Source organism: Botryllus schlosseri, chromosome 7 (assembly GCF_051294905.1).
Source record: "Botryllus schlosseri isolate E-star chromosome 7, Bs_hap1, whole genome shotgun sequence".
Taxonomy (NCBI): domain Eukaryota; kingdom Metazoa; phylum Chordata; class Ascidiacea; order Stolidobranchia; family Styelidae; genus Botryllus; species Botryllus schlosseri.
Window position 1 is genome coordinate 9,772,076 of NC_137242.1, and position 21,359 is coordinate 9,793,434.

Genomic DNA, 21,359 nt, shown 5'->3' on the forward strand with positions numbered 1-21,359 from the left:
TGATACTCGGAATTGAAAGTGAAATACAAATACCACTTCTAAAAATCGGAAAATATATGTCATGTCTTTTGTCCATGAAAATTCAAAAGTGATTTGCTAAAACAGGTGTAACGTTAAAAAAGCCGGATTTTCCAGATTAGCAGGACACGTCATGGGCTGCTAGATTACGATATGATAATAGGTAATTGCTAGATTGCGAAACGGTAGTTTCAAACGTTATGGTTGACCGTATTTGCTGTGATGAAACATTTGATATGGGCGACAATGCGGTGTGAGCGGAACCGAGCAATCCGGTACCTAAATTATGTTCACTGATACTTTCGTGAAAACTCCATAACTACTGTGCGCGACGGGCAACAAAATTTCTGGGCTTTACTTGAATTTTAGGAATATGAAATGTTGGTACTCCGTGAAAACAGCCTCAAAATTCCTCAGGCTGTCTTTCGTATTTGGGGATTAAACTACTTCTACTTGACAAACTGAAAATAGCGAAAAGTAAGTAACTAGATCACAAAATATTACGAAGTAGAAGTAGAGAAAATCAGATTCGAGTATTCGAATCATTGTGCCCAGCCCTATAGTCATGAGCCACCCTGGGGGATAAACCCCAGACCCCCCTTCGGGATGTACGTTTTGGTCGATGTGTATCACTATAGAATGTAAACGTGGAATGGCAACGACCGATTTTGTAGCTTCGTTCCGCTTCGCTGAAGCTTTACTCAGACTTATTTTACGGCAGCTACTGTAGGATTTCTGGCAATCCAAAAGTCGTCTTCCAGAACGCAGAATTTACTGAATCTGGTCTTGATCGAAAGCTACTGTCACACTGACCCCGAAAATGTAAATGAAAATATGATCAGGCACTGAACCGCTTAGAATTCGCCCTCCAAGTCTGAATTATCGGCATTGTCCGAACAATCGAAGAGCCGCAATGGGTCATTGTTATGGTCATTGTTTTGCAGAGAGAGAGAGAGAGAGAGTCATCCGATTGTTCTGAACAATGCATATTTTAGATGTTGTGGGTGATTTTTCATCTAAGTACGGAGCCTGATAGTATTTTGATTGATATTTTCAGAATCAGTGTGACAGTAGCTTTCGATCAAGACCAGATTCAGTAGATTCTGAGCTCTTGAAGATAGCTTTTGGATTGCCAGAAATCCTACAGCGGCTGCCGTAAAATAAGTCTGAGTAAAGCTTCAGCGAAGCGGAACGAAGCTGCAAAATCGATCGTTGTCATTCCACGTTTACATTCTATATCTATAGTATCACCAAAGTTACGTTGAACTCACTAGTGAGTAAGTGTGTGTGATCTAAGACTTATATAATTAATGTTTAAATCGTTCAATATGACCGGGAATTGCATATATAGATACTGCTATAAATTTTTATCCTCTCTCCGCTCACGTAATCAGATTTACCTGTAGAGATGAGTTTGGTGTCTTGCAAAATGTAGGATTCGTATAGACCAGGGGTGTCAAACTCACGTTGCGTCGCGGGCCAGATTCAAACCTTCAATTCGCTCGCGGGCCGCACCAGTCAAATTATTCCCAAATGTTACCTCAAAATCCATGCCCGAGTTGTCCACTTGAATACTCGATTATCCAGCCGACGGATCATATGGTTCTATTCTATCAACGCCTTTATTCGCAAACGATGGAATTGGCAAATTTTCCACGAATGGTCGGTTGAATACAGTTATAAAAATTGCTAAAACAGTGACTTTAACGACAATATACATTGATATATTATTTTGATTGCTTTGTTCTAGTCATAATCTAACAATAGTCCCGTGTGTGCGTTGTGACGAATACACGAGACGTTCAAATTTGGTCCTATATTATTATATTGCGATTCGGGTGTTTCAGGAAACCGAGGAGCTGTTAAATCATAAGCGTAAATGAAGTGCGTCGACAGATATTTTAAATATGAACATTTTTGTCCATTTTCCACAAAACTCTGAGGTCAGTGTGCACGTTATTTCTTCTCGGAATTGTGTGTCAATGGCAGCGACTTGTTGCTGATGCTGATTACACAACACCACTGTTGGATGGTTATAATGTGGCATATGAACATACTCAACATTTTCTGTCTTGAGGGATTATTAAATGAAAGTATTTCGTTCTTATAATCTTAACATTTTTCAGAAGTGCATGTGCTGGATAATACAGCCATTTTTCATAATAGCTTCGCGGGCCGAATGAAATCGTGTGACGGGCCGGATGCGGCCCGTGGGCCGTATGTTTGACACCCCCGCCGTAGACAATAATTAAACATATTCGGGCAGACCCGTTGGTATAATGACTTCGTTACATGATGTTATTTTGTGACCTCCTGTCTGCTATGTCAAAATATATTGAAATCGCCCAATTGTACTAAACTAAAAGACGCACACGAATTCAAATTGGTATTTCTTCACTGGGAAATAATTTTTCTCTGCTTCTGGATGGCATTTGTCTTGTGGGGTTCAGATTGTCAGGTCATGAACATTCGGCGCCAGCTATTTAGTTAGGCGCCTATGGACAATTAAACATATCGAAGTTTTCGGTCAGCTTTTAAGGGTAGTCCTTTTCGACCAAGGTTTTCTCGCTACTGATCGTTCTGGCACACTTTTCGGAGTCGCATGCTACATGTCCTAAGACTTCATGTCTTGGTGCGGTAATGGCCGACGACGAAATGCCCATTTCATTTCTATAAATCACGCGTTTGTTTCTTGGGGAAGGGTACCCAATAATCAAGAAATTTGGCAACTTGAAAAAAATTTTGAAGAAGCAATAATTTTCAAAAAATACTCTATATACGAAATAATTTTGGCCCACTTTGAGCTCGCCCCACCCTCACTTAGGGATTTGGGGTGTGTCAGCTACGGTCCTGGGGGGCTGATAGTGTTAGCGCCCTGAAGCCACTGCAAGAACTACAACATTAGAACCTCCGCATCATAGCCAGGCCCCAAATGGATGTGCGTCCAGCATTGCCGATAGTTCGGTATGTTTGCGATGCGACATTATAATTTGTTGTCTGGGCCTATTTTGGGTTGATTGATGCAGTGCAATTTACGGATGCAGGCAAAGTAACACCTATAGTCTTGGCGTGAATGAGTCGCATTTTCTCATGAAATTAGAATTCTATAAGTAAGTTTCTATAGAAGTGGATGTCATGCCGGTCTCCTTTGCTGAAGCCAATGACTATGGTTTGTGTAGTGTGGATAATGGATATGTATATTTGCCTTCAAAATACATGTGCGACATTCCCAAAAGTGTTCGGTATAAATATATTTGAATGAAAAATTGAATTCCTTGATCAATGGACAAGTTATATCATTTTAACGCTATGTAATACATACCAGGCGTTCGAATATACTGATATTGCTACCGAAAATGGGGATGGTACTGAATATTCATTTAATATACTGATATTGCTACTGAAAACGAGGATGGTACTGAATTTTCATTTTATAACAACTATCTCAGCTGCATTGAACACTCGAAATGGAAAAAAGCAGGCAACATATTCACTGGTAGTAGTCGGTTAGCAAAGCTATGAAATACGTAGCTATTGCTGACTATAGGGCTTGTCACAACGATTTGAACACTCGATTCTGAATCAATCGAGTATTAATTTTAATGTTTCGTGCCCGTAATTTACCAACGAAAACTATGTTTCGATAGTGTTTTTCACTGTGGAAACCTCGATATGTCGTATCAAAGCATATAGCCTATACGACACACGATAAAGCTAGTGGAAATGGCGTATCTGCGACGTAGTGATTAACCCACAGCATTGTCACAAAGTTCAACGAAATAGGAATGGTCGGAATTAGGGTTTCATTTTAAACAAATGGTTGTTTAAAACACCTTGTTAGCCTACGGACGATCTACACTGGATAAAAGCCGACATATGCGATATGGAATGGTTGGAACCCTCGAAATAGTCAGTTCAACAGCTATAGTACGTAGATATAGATCATTGGTACGGGATGAATGTTGTGATGATGATGACTGCCGACCGGGGTTGGAAGCCTATTTCGTCAAAGGAGCAATATTTACCCTACATTTTCAATGATCGACTATGACAACACAACTAAATATTCGTGACGCCATGGCTTAAAAAACAACAAAAAAAAAACACATTAAATAACATGTTTTAAACAAGGTCCTTGTTTTATACATGATTGTTTTAAATATATTTTTGTTTTAAATGCAACCCTAGTCGGAATATACCAAAGTATCTTTCATGTGATGTAAATTTGGCATTACATTCATTGCGGTAGCATAAAGGTATACATTTGAACTTTTCCCATCATTCATACTGTTATGACAAATGCTCGACTGGACTCGAATCCTGATACTCGATTTAGTTCAGCCCTACTGTTGAGTCGCCGACAAAGTAGCGACTGTCAAAATCGTGATGATCGGCGATGCTGGTGTGCTGTGAATTGTTTTCCGTGATTCTCTCGTATTATTGCGCAACAACGTCAGCGACCCCACTGCGTGCCCGGACATTTTCGCGCTATTATTGCCCGAGATCCTGACCGAGATCCTGCGACTGTAGCATGGAGTTGTTGACCCACGGTTGAATATCTGTCAGATTTGACATTTGATAAAACGCTTACCATCTTGCTTATGATGGTCGTGAGCTATTTTCAAAGGATTCTCGTCACCATCGTGATTGTTAACCTATAAATTAAAATGCCGGCTGTATGCACGTGCGTCACCATGTCTTTCTGCTTAACATTGAATCGTTCATAATCGGATATGTGTGAACTGTTGTTGTTTATATTTCCATATAATTTGCGCAGAAGAAGTAAACGGAGTTTCGACTGAAATTTCACAGAATTCGATGTTCTTTGACCGTCATGAAGATCTTCTTCTTCGACACATGCAGTTTGAAGAAATCCTACTCCACGCACCACGCCGCTGCAAACTGTTGTACGAAAACGCGTGCTGTTTGTTTGTTGTGGTATTCATGGTGTTTGTCGAATACTATGGTCATTTACAGCAGGCCAATTTTCTTCACTTTTGTTCCGCAGCTGCCGATATGTAGCACGGCCCACTTCTAGGCTTTTTATAAGACACCGCTTACACTGATGATATGGCGAGGAGGAGCCTAGATAAACCTCCAACTCTGAGGTAGGAATTCTGGAGTCGACCTCGGTCGGACTCGTACCCGCAACCCATTGGTGTTGCAGCTGTGGATTATGCCACTATAGGCTATCTCGCCACTAAACGCGTGCTGCAGCTAATCCGTGAAATTATATAACGATTGCGATCACGATATGCCGCATAAGAGGCTAGAGTCCTTCGAGTGCCAATTAATATCTATAACAGTACACAAATATACGCAACACACGCACACACGCCCGCTACTTCGTCATAAGTTGTGACTTAATTCGCTATAATTACAGTTTGCCGAGTATAGAAGTATTATGCTCGTCCAATAGCAGAGAGAAAGATACCACGCCGGAAATACTCAGGGGCCATTTTGCGAAGAGTCCCGGGTTTTCGTCGTTCTTTGCTGGAAACATATATGTTTCCACGAAAGTCTCGATCAATATACCTTATGTATAGCGGCTGCGTGGTTCACGTTCGCAGTTTCAGACCACACAGTCGCCCATATGGCAGTTTCATCACAGCAAATAGAGCTCAGGAAAACGTTTGGAATCATATACGATCTACCCACATTTCCAGATGCCTTCCTAATCGTGCAAAGACTTTATGTCGCAATGTCGCATCCGCCATAACTTTCCGTCTCAACTACTTGAGTAGTGTTCTAGCAAGAGGGCCCTTCCTGTCCACACTTTTACTCTGCTCCGAATCGCAGTAACTTCGAATCTATTTCGGTAAAATGCACTTTTACGACTGTGACGTACATTTGTTGGAGTTGGTCACGAGTAAGAATAACTTCGGCCACCACAATTGCCGTTGATGCCGCGCGGCATATGGATTAACTGTATCACATATATCAAGGAAGGATTATTACAGAACCATTGTTTATGAGTACGTTTTATGACGTATGTAACCCATATTTACATATTGATGTCACTGAATCATTCATTCATGAGTATAAGTGTCACTAATGTATATACAATAATAAGTCGAGAATGCCACTGCAACTTATTTGACGTCATGCGCACAGACTCAGCGCCGTATGGATTTTTTGCAGCATTCAATGTGTCGCATTCGATTTGATTTTACCGCGTAGATACCAGATGCACGAAAAGATAGAGGAGAGATAACAAATTATGACGCGCGGCGAACACTAGCTATACCTGTGGTAAATCGGGAATTTTTTGTGCTTTGACAAACTTACCCGCCTTGTGTACTATGGAATTTAATAATCCGATAAGAAGCATAACTAGCACGTGAATGCATAACCGCGCGTTCTATACAGGATTAACAAATCGCAAAGAGCATGAATGACTCCAACTGAAATCTCTAGCTTCGCTATTAGAGCCATTCCCTATATGTTGATTGTATGTATACATTACACAATTACACATGTATGCTATTCGTTATGACAGAATTTCGTGTCCATTACGCCTTAATTGCATATGTGCCTACCGGTTCCAATCGTTGTTTCGCCATTTTCCACCCATTTCAAACTGCCGTCACATGTAGCATGTCAGCATGAATTCCAGCGGGGCCTGCAGGGGGAGGGTCGTATAGATTGAACGACATGCGACAGCGTTAAAGTTAAGTAAATGAATATCTTGTAACATGATGTGCTTTTACGTCACAAGATATATATTTACACAAATTTCGAAAATTCGTTTCGCTTCGTTATGACGCAGTGTTGTCTCCGAATAGATTTTCAAGATTCAAGTAAGGTAATCAAATCATAATCAGTTATTGCGAGATACATTTATCGTAATCGTAATGGTAATTGCGGTATCCCAAAGTAATTGTAATGGATTACATGGAAGGAATAATCGTTTCACGTCTGAAGCAATATGTCAATGTCTTGTGCTGCTGGTATAACCATAAAAGGGACGCCGATTCAATGATTGACCTCACTTCTGAAACCCATCCAAGCTACCATTATAAATAGTTTTCGTGAAACGGTTATCAAATGTGAACGACATGGGCCACGGGCATCAGAGTTTGATCGGAATTATGGCTCGCACTTTATTTATACGTGACATTGCTATGCGGCCGAAAACTAGACAGGTCGCTGTAATTTTATCATTTAGATCTGTTAGTGTGTGCTCACTAAATAACTTGCGGTATGTAAACTACACTGGCAATCATATCATGTTCGACATAACTGGTAGTGAGGACTCAAATCTACCGTTTACCTTGATGTCGGCCACTGCGAAAGCCTCATAATCAAAGTATGACTCCATGTCTGAAACCTAAGCTGAAGGAGCAATATACAGCGCCGAATCAACAGTTTAATCACGGTTATTGCAGCGGATTAGCTAAACCTGATAACACTTCTTAGCCTAACAAAGAACGACTTGTACGCTTTTTCGAAAATATACTACATTTGTAAACTGTACCCCGTGGTGATGGTATCGAAAAGTGTGATCAAAGTTAATGCGAGGATTTCACAGAATTAGGAATTTTCGACTCTCAATGATGTTTTGAAGACAAATACTGTAACCGGAACGATATCATTTTGACATTCCATGTAAATATTGCCATAATCTACGTGTTGGACCGGAACGTTTTGCTGCTATAGATAGGTCGATCTGAAAAACATTGCAGCCATTTTGGATTTCATCTCTCAAGCTATTCTTAATAATGATTCCCCTCAAATCAAGTGGAATTAGTGTTAGCGGATAACGAATTCTTTCCGCCATGGTGGTATTTCGGTATTGTCCTATAATTTGACAGGGAATGCTACTCAGTTATAGGGTTATAGGTCAACAGTCGTTCTCAACCATGTTGTTGTTTGAACTGAGGACTGGTGTTACGAAAAATTGCGGTCATTGCGCTTGTCATCATCCAGATTATGAATGACATTTGGGAAGCCATAATCAGAATCAGGGCTTAATAGTGAGTGATATATGACCGGGTTGGGAACTTTTTTTTTGTTTGGAGTCATCAGCTTCCAAAATCTCGCACTCATGGTTCTGAAAGTGCAAGGGTGTCGCGAACTACATATCTCTTTCAGAAGATGCCGCGATGTCACAAAGCTTGAGAACCACTAGGTCACACCGTGGGCCCTGGGCATGCCTACGCCCAACACTGATATTGACATCTTTAATTGTGACGTCACATTGAATTGGCAATTGAAAACATAGGGTAAACATGGCTCCTTCAACGAAAAGGTCTTCCGACCACTGTCATAAACAGACCAAAAATATCTTTAACCATGCAGGACTACATCGTTATGCAGTAGTTTTCGGTCGGCGTTTTTCATCATCAAAACTCCCATTCCGTACCAATTATCTTTGTCTAATCTGCTATAACTGTTGAACCGACGACGATTTCGAGAGTTCCAGCCACTCCACATTGTATAAGTCGACTATGTTGGGTGCAAATCGTCCGTAGGCTGATACTACATGGTTTTACGAAAGTATTAACACAGTTATGGCATGAGTATACAACGCTTGAAAAAAAAGAAATTTGTTTATAACACTGTATTAAACATGTTTTAAACAAAGTGTTTTAAAACACCGTTTGTTTTACATGCAACCCTATTTATAATCAATTCACGATAGGCAATACAAATAACATAGTGAACTAGCGATGATGGTGATATTTGTCAATCGGATATCGTTGTAAAACCTCACAAATTTCGTCAATGATATTGAGTGCTGGAGGAATATTTCACAGTGACGCTTTATCTTCTCGATCTATCTATATGTGTCGAATACAGTAGAGATGGTGTGTTTGCGCGTCGCGGATGATCCCCCCTCATAGCTTGGGTATATACCAGAGCATTTTTATAGATGTCAACTTGTTATTTTCCTCGATTTTCATGTACCTGATATTTCTCTCTGGACCGTATGAATTTATATGTGGACGTCTTGATATTACTGTAGGTGCGCACGCCGTAATAAAATTTAATAACGTGCAACTTCATTTGTATATATATTCGTATATGTGATATAAATATTCATTTTAATCTGAGATGTTTATTGCACAATATGTTGACTGTCACATAATAAAATCGAAATCTTCATTCGCTGTCGGTTAGTGGCGTTCCTCGTCGCATTCACTATTCCACTTTGCCGAAGAATATACTCGGGATTTTTCTGCGTTTACGTATGCAGTTATATCCACGATGACCATCTTTTTCTTGACTTTGCTTTGTCACCTATTGGAAGGTCTCAGCGACTTTGTCAATACAGGCAGCTTGAGCAAGTCTTACAATCGGCAGATATTCGAATCCGTCTTACGTATCGTCGTTCTGTAATCGAAATAGAATCTATGTTATTATTATTATTGATGAAAAGATGAGTGACGCTTTTCGCCTGTAAGGCCAGGTGCGTCACACTAACCTTGTGAGCGTATAAAACTAAAATTAACAGCAGATAGCTTGATGGTGAGTTCAGTTTGAATGTTGGATCACTGCTGATTCAGGTACAAATATACCAATGCATAAACAATGTCATAGTTACCCGATGTGAAGAAATCGAGATAGAGACGATTGTATACATATCAAAAACTATTTATAATATATGTTCACAAGCTAAGTTTATGTACTGACAAGATCAAATTATCGACTGTACCTCGTGCGTTTAATATTGGATTCGGCAAGCTGCGCTTTCCCCGGAATACACTACTTAAGCATTTCTTCAATATGGGCTGACAGAAGGCTCTCCATCGCGGTTGACAGTTTTTCATCATGTTTATCCAAGCTCTGAAAAAACAGGCACACATGAATAATTTCATAATGTAAAGGCGATGGCCGAGCAACAAATCGCTCTCATCTCAACGGAACTTGTCGGAACGAAACTACTAATATGCTATCGCGATTTATATCGAATTTTACCAATAAATAGAATTGGTTATAGAATAACAATATTTCATGCCAAAAACCCATTGAGATACGATGATCATAAGTTATTCCATTTTATTTAATTAGAGGTAAACTTTAAATGCTATATAAGGCAACATGAATTAATGAAGAATTTAACGCAACTGACAAAAATAAATGATGTCCTAACGAATCTTACCTTGCGACTTTGTAACGTCCAGTGTCGCTATGTCGTTCGGCTTTTGTCGCCATTAGCAATGTCATGGATAACAGTGCGAAGTAAAATACCATCTTCATGTTGAATTGAAAATGTCTCTGTCGACTCTTTGCTCTATTCTGATGTAACTGACAGTCGGTCGTACTTATATAGTAGCCTTCTGTTTATGAAGCTGGCGGCCGATCAAGTGAGATACGATTGCATAGTCCTTTCTCGAAATGTCTTTCCATACAAGAGACTATTATTGGTGCGTTGTACGTCGTTGAAAGAGGTGTGATTCACGGATGAATTACGTCTCATGCACGTGAACTATAGTGTCAGGCCTTTCCTGGATGAACTGTTTGTTGTTGCAAAACAGGAACTTCACACTTTCATGTCGACTATTTTTGATAATACTATCGTCATCATTGAGATGGACTATATGCGATCAGCAGACGCTATCCAGACTCTCATATTAGAGCTGGACATGGACCGGTGCCGGATTGGATATCCCCGGATTTTCTTATTTTTGGCCGGATCCGGATCAGTACTTTTCACTAGGAAAAGGACAGCCTTACCCTCTTCCACCCTCGAATCAATAGTTAAAGTGAAACATTAATGGAAAACAAAGATTGGGCTTGATCTTTGAGTTTTTAATTTCCTGTTTGCTTTGTTTCAATCAATATTCAATATTATCCCGTGAGTAGATAATTATTATCGGAGGTTTTCGGACCGGATCTCGGTCATTTCTAGAATCCGGCCTAAGAGTCAGACCGCAGTCGGGCCAGAGCTTTAAAAAGTGGATCGGAGTAGGACCAGAGAATTTGTCGATCCGCCCAACACCATCCCATGTACGGGACCGCGTTTCTGAAACGATACCAATATCAGTGTAGTGCCGCGAATAATATAGGCTACGTGTATCTCTTCTTCATCTACGTTCCAGTTTACATGAAACCCGCATCAATGAGGGGGCCAAGTCACTATTTATTAATTTTAGATCTTGCCTTCCTCTTGATTGTTATGCACTCGGAGCGTGTCGTTCATCGCCAAGAATCCTGTGTGCTGCGCTGTATGTACGAATTGGATCGAGTCATTTCGAATGTCCCTCAACTGGAGCGAAAACCAGCAAATATATGGAGATGGAAATCCAAAATGATATTTACTGACGTCATTATTGACTGTGGGAACAAAATCTATAGCCAGCTATACATATAATACAGTGTTGCTTCATTATAACTGCGGTAATTTTTCTTAAGGCTTAGATCGGTGCTCCAACTGGACACAACGATTCGAGTGCCCGAATCGCAATCGATTGTCAATTTTGGTAATTCAAGTCGAGTATAGTGAGAGTCGACGTCGATGCAACATACATACTCATTACTCATACTTCCCATCGTGGGAGCTTTCAAATCTCTGGAATCTTTGAAGACAATATAACAAAGGAGGGAACACAGCGTTGAAATTTGTGACGTCATTTGCTTGTTGCGTAAATATGTCGATGACACTAATTTTCGTTTTAACGAAAAGTTCGAGTATAATCGTCCCTTTATAAAGTAATCGATTATAAATGCATCGACTAAGAATACGATTTCTTCGGATTTTTTTCCAATATAATCGATTACAATGATCACAGCAGTTTCACGTTATCGTAATCGTCATCGATTACATTTGAAAAATCTAAATAATCATTATCGTTATCGATCGGTTTGCGCATATAATCGAATACTTTCTTAAAGGACGATGTAAATGGATGCATCGTGCGGCACTAACATGCAATTTCAAGATAATAATTGGACGACACACGCGTGTTGAGCACGCAAGTGCAACTTTCAATATCAAGTTTCGTGCTTCCCAAAAAATGCATTGAACAGATAGGAGAAGTATGGAAACGGAGTGTAGGTTTACATATCCTGAGCGCGGGATTCGTTGAAACAATTCATCAATCCACCGAGAAGAATTGTGTATCGCGTATCCGTACAAGAACGGCTTTCAGAAACGCAAGTTCTGGTAGAAATGTAGGTAATATTTTGGCAAGAAAAGATATCGAATTTCAACCGCGGCCATGCCCGCGGCCATACCCAATATGAAATCGCGTACGCCAGACATGTTTCATGGAACTGCGTTGCATACAACTGTTGTCTGCACGTTCTCTATGTCATACATGAATGCAAAATAGCTGCATTCTTTTTGGTGTTTGAGACTTGGGTAGCGGAGTGTTAAGAGCCAGAGTGCTATAAAAGTATCGATTGTGTTCATTCCTGAGCCCGACGCGTGATCTGATCACTGATCAGATCATTTCGAGAGTAAATTTGAGAGAAAATCCTGTCTACGACACCCAAAGGCGTGACGATCAACTATTGGTATGCATCTGCATTCTGCACTGTCAAGTGTGCAATCATGGTGTCCTACAATGATGTAGACCAGTGGTTCCCAACGTGCGCGATTTTGTGAAACAAAGGGGCGCAAATAACAGAGTGCGCGGTAAGGGGCAAAGATGTTAGTACGTTCAGTGAGATATATTTAATTAACACGGTAAAAATGCACGCGAGACGGCTTATTCAGCATTTGACGCGAAAAAAGGTCAACTCAACGGAAAGTAGACGCGGAAACCGATTCTCCGAGCACATATCATTTCGGAAAATGGCTTCTTTTTTAGTAAATTCTCCAGCGATCAGAGCTAGGTGTTTAAATTTCCCGATTATAGGTCCTATTTTCCGGATCCATAAATATGGAGGGCGAAATCTTGTGTCGAGATTGATAAGGAGGCGATGAGTTGAAAAAGGTTGGGAACCGCTGGTGTAGACACAGCGAAATCGCACGGCTCACTGCGATTAGGTTACGTCACACTTTCCATTTGGTCAAAGGCAATTTCACGGCAATTTGTAACCGGCTTGCCGAGCGCTAAATTTGATAAAACATGTATCAATCGAAAGCTGACGCTGTACTGATTACGAAAATATATATTTTACTCCGCTCATGGCCCTGGAACCCCCCACAATTAGCCACAAATTTTGCATTATGACGCAACCATGCTGTCTGGCAGAACGAAACCGTAGCTCAGGAGCAAGTGAGCGACTACGCGGCGAGGGTGAGAGAGCTCAATCGTGGACGCGGTAATGGACAATGAGCTGGTGGTTCGAAATGCAATCACTCCGCATAGAAACGTTGTGATATTTATACTGTCTGTAGGCACTTCAGTCAAGGAGCGACCGAGCGAGCACACATTACCAGCCGTTCCTAGACTTGCGAGGGTAGGACTTGGTCCACAGAATGCATTATAGCTGATATAAATTTCAGTTTTCGCAATGATGAAGAGGATCACAGTAAGATCATCACATACGCCTATCGCCATCAGTTGGTAACATCAATGTGGTCTAAATAATGAACTGCCTGATAGCTACAAATGGGCATGGCGCGAATTGGGCACAATCAATGACCGATCTTCCAGCAACGACGCTGTGTGAATGTCGCTTATTGAGTGCTAAGTTTTATAGAATCTATTATGTGATGCTTGTATACGTGACTATAGTATATGTATCAAGGCAGGGTTGTAACCAAGTTACAAGGCTCCGAGTCATAAGTCAATCTCACTTTTATAGTTTTGACTCGAATCAAGTCAAGTCATTTTCAATTCACCACCGAGTCAAGCCGAGTCCAAGTCATCGAGCAGATGGTCGAGTCCGAGTCATGGTATTATGACTCGAGTTCGAGTCCAAGTCAATGTGTTGACTGCTCAATTCCCAGTTGAAGTCTTATTAAACCCACTTTTATAACTCTATTTGGTGATATCGAATGGTTTGCATTTATAATATACTAATTTCCCTTACTTTTAGCAGTTTCTGGTCACATTTTTAAGTACCAGTACCAATAGACGTAATTCCAAAAGGGTGGTTACTTTACTATTCTTCAAAATTACAATGAAATGTCGGTCTTGGCGGTCTGAGTCTCGAGTCATATGACATGGTTCGAGTCATGCACAATGACTTGAGTCCAAGTCGAGTCAATACACAGATTGACTCGAGTCGAGTCGAGTCATTTCTGCATTTTTAGAAAATGACTCGAGTCAATCCGAGTCATCAGAAAATCGTGACTTGAGTCGAGCCTGTATCAACGTCAATCAGGAAATGCCCAGTAGATAGAAGGGGGTTCTTGGGATTGATGTTTGGTTGAACAGTGATGAACACCCTATATATTGTTTCTCGGGGGGGAGGGGGGATGCATATAATATAATCAAGAAATCTAGCGATTCGCAAAAAAAAAAATTAAAATTGAAAAATGTTCCAAAAATGCTCTACTTTATGTTGATCACCGATACAATTTCTGTCCGCCTTGCCCGATGATCTCACACAATGGGGGTGGGGGTGAGGTAGTACCTGTCCTGATACACTGTTGGAGTGCAATTCCAGTGATTGACACATTTCTGACGATCACATCATCGCATCGCAGTGACTTTAAATACGAGCCACACTGTTGACTATACCATGGAAACGTTAAAGATCGTCCATTATAGACATTACAATTTCAAGGTAAAATATATTCTTGGTACCCCTTATGCAAATCGGTCGTCTAAAGATTGAAAGTACCGAAAAAAAAGAATTCAGACGTCCTAATAAACACGTACATCTGGTCGTATAGCATTTACAAAGAGATTGCTTCAAGTTTATGTGTAATATAAACTTGATGAAATCACGACGTACTACTTTCCCTTTCGATTTGAAATACCGAGGAAATCATTCACGAATAATCAGCCGGTGGCTAATTCAAAGCATATGTCTGGAGAGAGTATAAGACTAATTACTACCACCGGACACCTGTTTTCAAATTACCAAGTTCAACTCCCGGTGTAGTAATATAATAGATATACGATTGAAAATTATTGCATGCTCGATAGCCGCAACACAGGAAAAGTAAAATCTATATGTTGTTTTCAATGTTTTGTAGCTATAGAACACGACACGAAGGGAAGTGGTTCTCAAACTGTGGTACGCGTACCTATAGGGTTGCATTTAAAACAAACGGTGTCTTTAAACACGGAAACACACATGTTACAAAACAGTGTTTTAAACAAAGGTCACCCGATATAGCCGATGTGTATCGATATGGGATGGTTGGAACCCTCAAATTAGTCGGTTCAACAGCAATAGTACAGATATTTCTTCAAAGGAGCTATATTTACCCTATATTTTCGATTGTCAATGTCAATCCACTATGACGTCACAATTGAATATTTATGACGTGATGGCTTAAAAAAACATATAAAGCAATAAAAAACATGTTTTAAACAAGGGCCCTAATCTTTTAAACATGTTTGTTTTAAGTTGATTTGTGTTTTAAATGCAACCCTACGCGTACCACTGGTACCACTGGGGAAAGTTTGGCGGCTTTTAATTGTATTTAATGTGCAATTTGATGCCCTTTGCAGTAACTGAAACCACTTTAAATACACGACGCCATAATTGCTTCAGCTGTGCAGCTATTTCGTCTTGTAATTATTGCGTACCAGTATATATTCACTCACAACCAATGAGCTGGTGAAATTGGCTAACTCGGGAAGACTTATTCATCAGTACACTAACATGAGAAATTTTATCATGTCGAAACGAAACTATAATCCAGAATAAATGAAGTATCGATCGATCGCAATCGAATACGGAGGCTAACATTTGGTACAGCGTGTGCGTTCGATGAAACCAATTCTAACGCGGCTACAAAGTCCAGAATGGTAAAATGGCACCTTAAAATTAGAATCATACAGAAAAAAAATCGAGATCCCTGTCTTGACATGGGAGTGTAAGCATGGATTCTCATTCTCAGCCTTGATGGCCATTGGGTGGAAGATCCGGAACCGTCTGTTTCATTCTGGACATGATCTCCGTCCGATGTGCTGTAATGTTATATCCCAGATAGATAACAGAAGAAACAGTTGTATATGTCATATTTTATATTGTCTTTCCTTATTGCTATTCATTGGTGTTAGTAATAACTTCAATAACTAACAAATACCGGTACATTTGGGTAAAGCAAGTAGTTCAGGAGCCCGGTGGTATACGTAGTGTAGTGAAACAAAAATATGTGGAACCGAATCGACAGAAGTTTGAGAAACACTGTTTAGCTTTAGGGTCTTTGATTATAGCCACAGTTACAGTCATACCATAAACATATGTTGGCAAAGCGAAAAATTAAATTGATGTCATCATTGAATAGTTTTGGTCGAAGATCGAATGTGGTTATCAACATATACGATGATTTGTTAATGTTCAAAAGCATCGCTTGGAATAATATATAAAAAAAATGAAGGTTGTGTTCTCCAGAGCAAGGCCTGAGTTGGGAACCACGTGAACCTGCACCTGTGTAAAGATTACCTGATTACCTGAGCCCGGTGTAAATGAACATTTTAGTCGCAAAGAACCAGGAATACCACAAAACGACAACAACCTGATCCGACATGTCTTAACGCATTTGATTTCTGAGAATGGTGTGTGATGGTGGCTTCTACAAATTGCAAATTGCAATGTTGTAAGCGCTTATAGTCTTCCTTACTTACCGATCATGATTCTCGAGTATATCAGGATCCCGGACTTAAATTTCACAATCTTTGGTGATGCATAGTCTGAATATGCTAGAAACTATACCCGAGGCTGTACTGGTACGAAACTTGACTTATGAACAAGTTTGCGGCTAATTTGATGAAATGCGGATTACAGAATTGATGTCCGTCGATAGAAATTGGTTCTCGCTAGAATATGCAATGTTCACGGCATCGTTGATAGTTTTTCGTTGTGTCGCACGACCTGCGATAGCACACCGAGTCCAAATTCATTACAAATATAGATACTTGACTCGCAACAGCATGACATGACCGTGTCCTGCGCTACCTCCGGGTTTCACAGCCCAACGATGCACATAGTTGCCTCATGTATTACGTATTGAATGAATGTATATAGAGTTAAATAGTGGAAGATTCCTAGATTGGTAAAAACAGAGGTGATAAGTAACGAAATATTCCTACTTTTCAGAAATAATCAAGTAGTTTTCTTCTACTTGCAGTACTCATTCAAGTAAAGCTAACCTTCCGCTACTTCTACTGCATCAACTCTTGTGACTGACTTACTTATATTTCGCTATTTACAGTTTGTCAAGTAGAGGTATTTTCTTCTTCCAGTAGGAGACAGGAGACCAAGACGGAGAAATTCAAACTCATCTCTTAGCACCGTCCGCATATGTCGGTTTCCAGATTTTTATGGTATATGAGAGCGTATTTATGACTGCTTTTCAAATTTATTAACTTACTTGAGTATAGTTTGCAAAGAGAGGAAAGTATACTCCTACTTTAAATAGTTTTGGGGTGCTTCGAAAGGCACTAGTTGTACTTGTACTTTGATAGAATTCTGCGTCGCTACTTCTATTTCTACTTGAGTAGACTTATTGCTTACTTGACCCCCTGAGGGTAAGAACCAATTAAACCTACCGTGTACGGTTCTTATGTACAGCTTCACTTTGCTGATAGCGTATAGTATTTGGGGCCTACACTGCACGTCTCTTTCTAGACACAATAGATTTTCAATAACAAAAATGCATGCTAGGTCTGTAAATGTAATCATCGTGATTTTAGATCTGAAGTAAGCAATGAGGGTTGCGTAATCTCGCATGCACCAACATTTCTCTGTCCAAGGCATCCTATAGTGCCGAGCGTCTTGTGCGAAAGCCATAAATAACAGTCTTGCAAGCAAGTATTTGGCCTGACCCGACCAGGGCAGGAATCAACGGTCTATACCAGCGGTTCCCAACGTGGGCGATATATTGGAGTCAATATTATATTATATTACCATAATATAATAATATTATATTATTGTATTGGAGAAATGAACTTTTTTTAGTCAACCCACGAAAATTTAATTGCAAAAGTGTAAAATTCGACAACGAGCCGAAAAGTTGACCCTTTTTTTTTTAGTCAACCCGCCGGTGATTGCAGTTTGCATGCCCATTTTTCGGTTCACAAAATTTGGGGGCGATGATCGGTGTTGAGCTTGAAAAGGGGGCGATGAGTCGAAAAAGGTTGGGAACAACTGGTATATACCTATCGAGGGGCTATAGGCTATAGACGCTCTACTCTTCCTGTCATGCCTGTGTCAAACTTAGAGCATAATTCGTTTGACTGTTACATTTGGGCCGGTCTTCGATTCAATATCGGCTCCCGTCCAGTTTCAAAGAATTGCGTTGACGTTAAGGATAGGATTTGAGCATAAACAGTATGCGCACATATCCTTCTACATTCTTTGGGCAAAGCTAGGCAGCAGAGACGTCACGGTGAAGCCGCGTGATGATCATGCGCAATTTGATTGGTTAATAACGCTGACACCAATCTGCCTGGCTGACAGATCGAAAGGAGAACAATCGATCTTTTGAGTTCGAGAGCGATCAGTTTTTGTACATCAAAGGTGCCGCCTCACTGTAGTGTCCAAACGGTTGCGTTCACTTCTCTCCTGCACTGTCTTCGCCTGGTTCGGCATTGAATATATACACTAGGGCTGTTCAAAAATAACTTTTTTTCCTGAATCTTGCTGGTTACTTGATTAAATCGTTAGGTTGCCTTAAAAAACGACGCATACCAAATTTGAATTCATTCCGACAAATATTCGCGGGTTACGTAGAGTTTGAAAATTTTGGATTTGCCCAAAAACGCAAAAAAATTTTTTTCTCAAATTTTTTTGCCAGCCCCATGAAATTGTTGGGCTGTCTTCAAAAACTATGCAAAACAAATTTGACTCAATTCCAAGCCGTAGAAGCGGAGTTATTCCAGTTTTTCGGTGATAATTCTTGGATTATCCACCAATCGAGGATAATACCAGAATTATCGAATAAAAACTTAAAAAACTCCGGTTCTACAGCTTGGAATTGAGTCAAATTTGTTTTGCATAGTTTTTGAAGACAGCCCAACAATTTCATGGGGTTGGCAAAAAAATTTGAGAAAAAATTTTTTTTGCGTTTTTGGGCAAATCCAAAATTTTCAAACTCTACGTAACCCGCGAATATTTGTCGGAATGAATTCAAATTTGGTATGCGTCGTTTTTTAAGGCAACCTAACGATTTAATCAAGTAACCAGCAAGATTCAGGAAAAAAAGTTATTTTTGAACAGCCCTAATATACACTTTTGTTGACTGGGAGGTTATTAATAAAAAAAAAACGCGCTTATGAAGACAAAATCTCCGTATCCGCATTCCGGATTAAGAAATATAACTCTGTCATGTGTGATGTTTCCAAGTATGACAGGAAATCTTCTCGTATTTTCGAAATATAAAACGGGAATGAATATAGAAAATCCGATTTCAAGTGACAGATAGGTGGAAATAGTGTCAGAAAAATGAATAAATGCATATTTCACGTGTAATGATACCATTTTGTCTTCTCAATACGAGAAGCAAATATCGAAAGTCGTCACATAAATGGTAAAATCCAGTTATTGATTGGGGATTTTCTAGCATTACAGAAATTGTAGCTTAATAGCGTGCTTTTCAAGTTGCACCAGGTCCACTGCAATTGTCCGTATAATAAAGTAACAAGATTATGTGTACAGTTGCGTACTTTGGGGCAATGCGATCCGCATTTTTTCTGCACGACTTTCAAAATATGATATGCATATCTGCAACAACGCAAAACGGCCGATGGCGTTGTACGATAGCATGCTATTTTTACTTTATAAGAAATCATTCCTAACGTATGTTAAAAAATCGGTCCACACGCTGCACCCTGTTCAGATATACACAACACACACCCAAAATAAAAAATGACAACTTCAAAAGTAAAAATTAATGTAGTTGGATAAGTTCGTTTACTTTAAGAACTGTTATTGTTTAAATGACAAATAAATTGCAAAAGGGATTTGGATGAATATTTGGTAATAAGGCTTCTTGTTATTAGTAAATTAATTAGCATATCAGTCTGCATCACATAAGATCCCGTTATACATTCGGAAATACATGAATATTGATTTCCGCAAACATATTTACTTATTTAAAGCAATATTAGCACGCCTGGCGATTTCAATTCCCCTAAAATTCGTATTTCCGAACTCATTGTTGTGCGTATATTTCTGTAATTTTCTGCCGAGACTATAAGCTTAAAACGGCATTAACCACCCCACCACATACACAACAATATACAGGTTTATCGTGATGTTGGGACTGTTGCCGTCTGGCTTTTCTTAGTCATTTGCATCGCAATGCGGTTCTCGTCGAACGGTGGTACTGATGAGGGATTAGACAAGAACCATATCATGATACTACCGCGATGAATAAACATATCACATCTGGTGAATCATCATACGTCTGGTGAGATGCCAGCAACAATCCGTGGCCGGTTTCGTTTTCGCTAATTTTTTGCTTGATATATTCGAAGTGTCGCCGATATTGAGCTTTCTCAGCGCGGGAAAATATGTTCATTATTGTTGACGAATACAGAGACAAAGTTGACAATTGAATAGAGGCCGATAAATGACTCCATTCCCTATTTTAGCCCCCACTTCATAGCCTTCAGCATCATCATCGTCGTCGTCGGATTGTAAAAAGAAATATAATGTTAAAATGCGGTCTAGGTAAAGTTATTTAGTATTTATTGGATCCCGTAATGAAATTGGAATGTGCACATGCCCCTATAGTCTGTATTTCCATTCATTTTTCCATTCCATGGTTATTGTTCATTGGTCATGGCCATGCACAAAACGGGATTTTTTATCAAAGCAGAAAAATGGATTTTGCTTTCCGATTTGATTGCTGCATACGTACAAATTCTGTATAAGATAAATGTACGCGGTATGGTTTTTCCGCATTATGGGCATTTGTAGAATGTAGATGTGCGACTTCAACATATCCTACCACATTTGGGCAGGTGGCGTCTAACACAACGTAACGCAGTGATAATGACTGATCATTAGGGCGATTTTTTTGACTTGTCAAAAAAAATCAAAATTAGGCCAAAATTATAGCGTTAGATCAAAAAATGTCAAAATTGTTTACAAAGTTAAAACTTTTTTGCAACCTGCATTTCGTTTGTATAGTAGATTTTGCACTGTTGGTGAACATATCATCTGACATTTTACAGTCTACTTTATAGTCCTACCGTTGTAGACGGCCCATTGACTGCTCATGTAAATCATAAAAATTCAAATGAAACAAATAGGTTGACATGGCGTTAAGCTCAACGTACCACAATATCCCAACTGAAGCAAGACGGTGTGGGCAT

At 39.7% G+C, this 21,359-nt stretch overlaps 1 long non-coding RNA gene across 1 annotated transcript; it reads right to left on the reverse strand.

Annotated features, from left to right (window-relative positions):
* Nucleotides 1–9,018: 9,018 nt before the first annotated feature.
* LOC145443841 (uncharacterized) lies at nucleotides 9,019–10,296 on the reverse strand. The gene is made up of 3 exons (XR_013916555.1): nucleotides 10,124–10,296; nucleotides 9,677–9,807; nucleotides 9,019–9,354 (listed from the first exon to the last, which is right to left on the reverse strand). It is a non-coding gene; the product is annotated as an uncharacterized LOC145443841 (long non-coding RNA).
* Nucleotides 10,297–21,359: the final 11,063 nt, after the last annotated feature.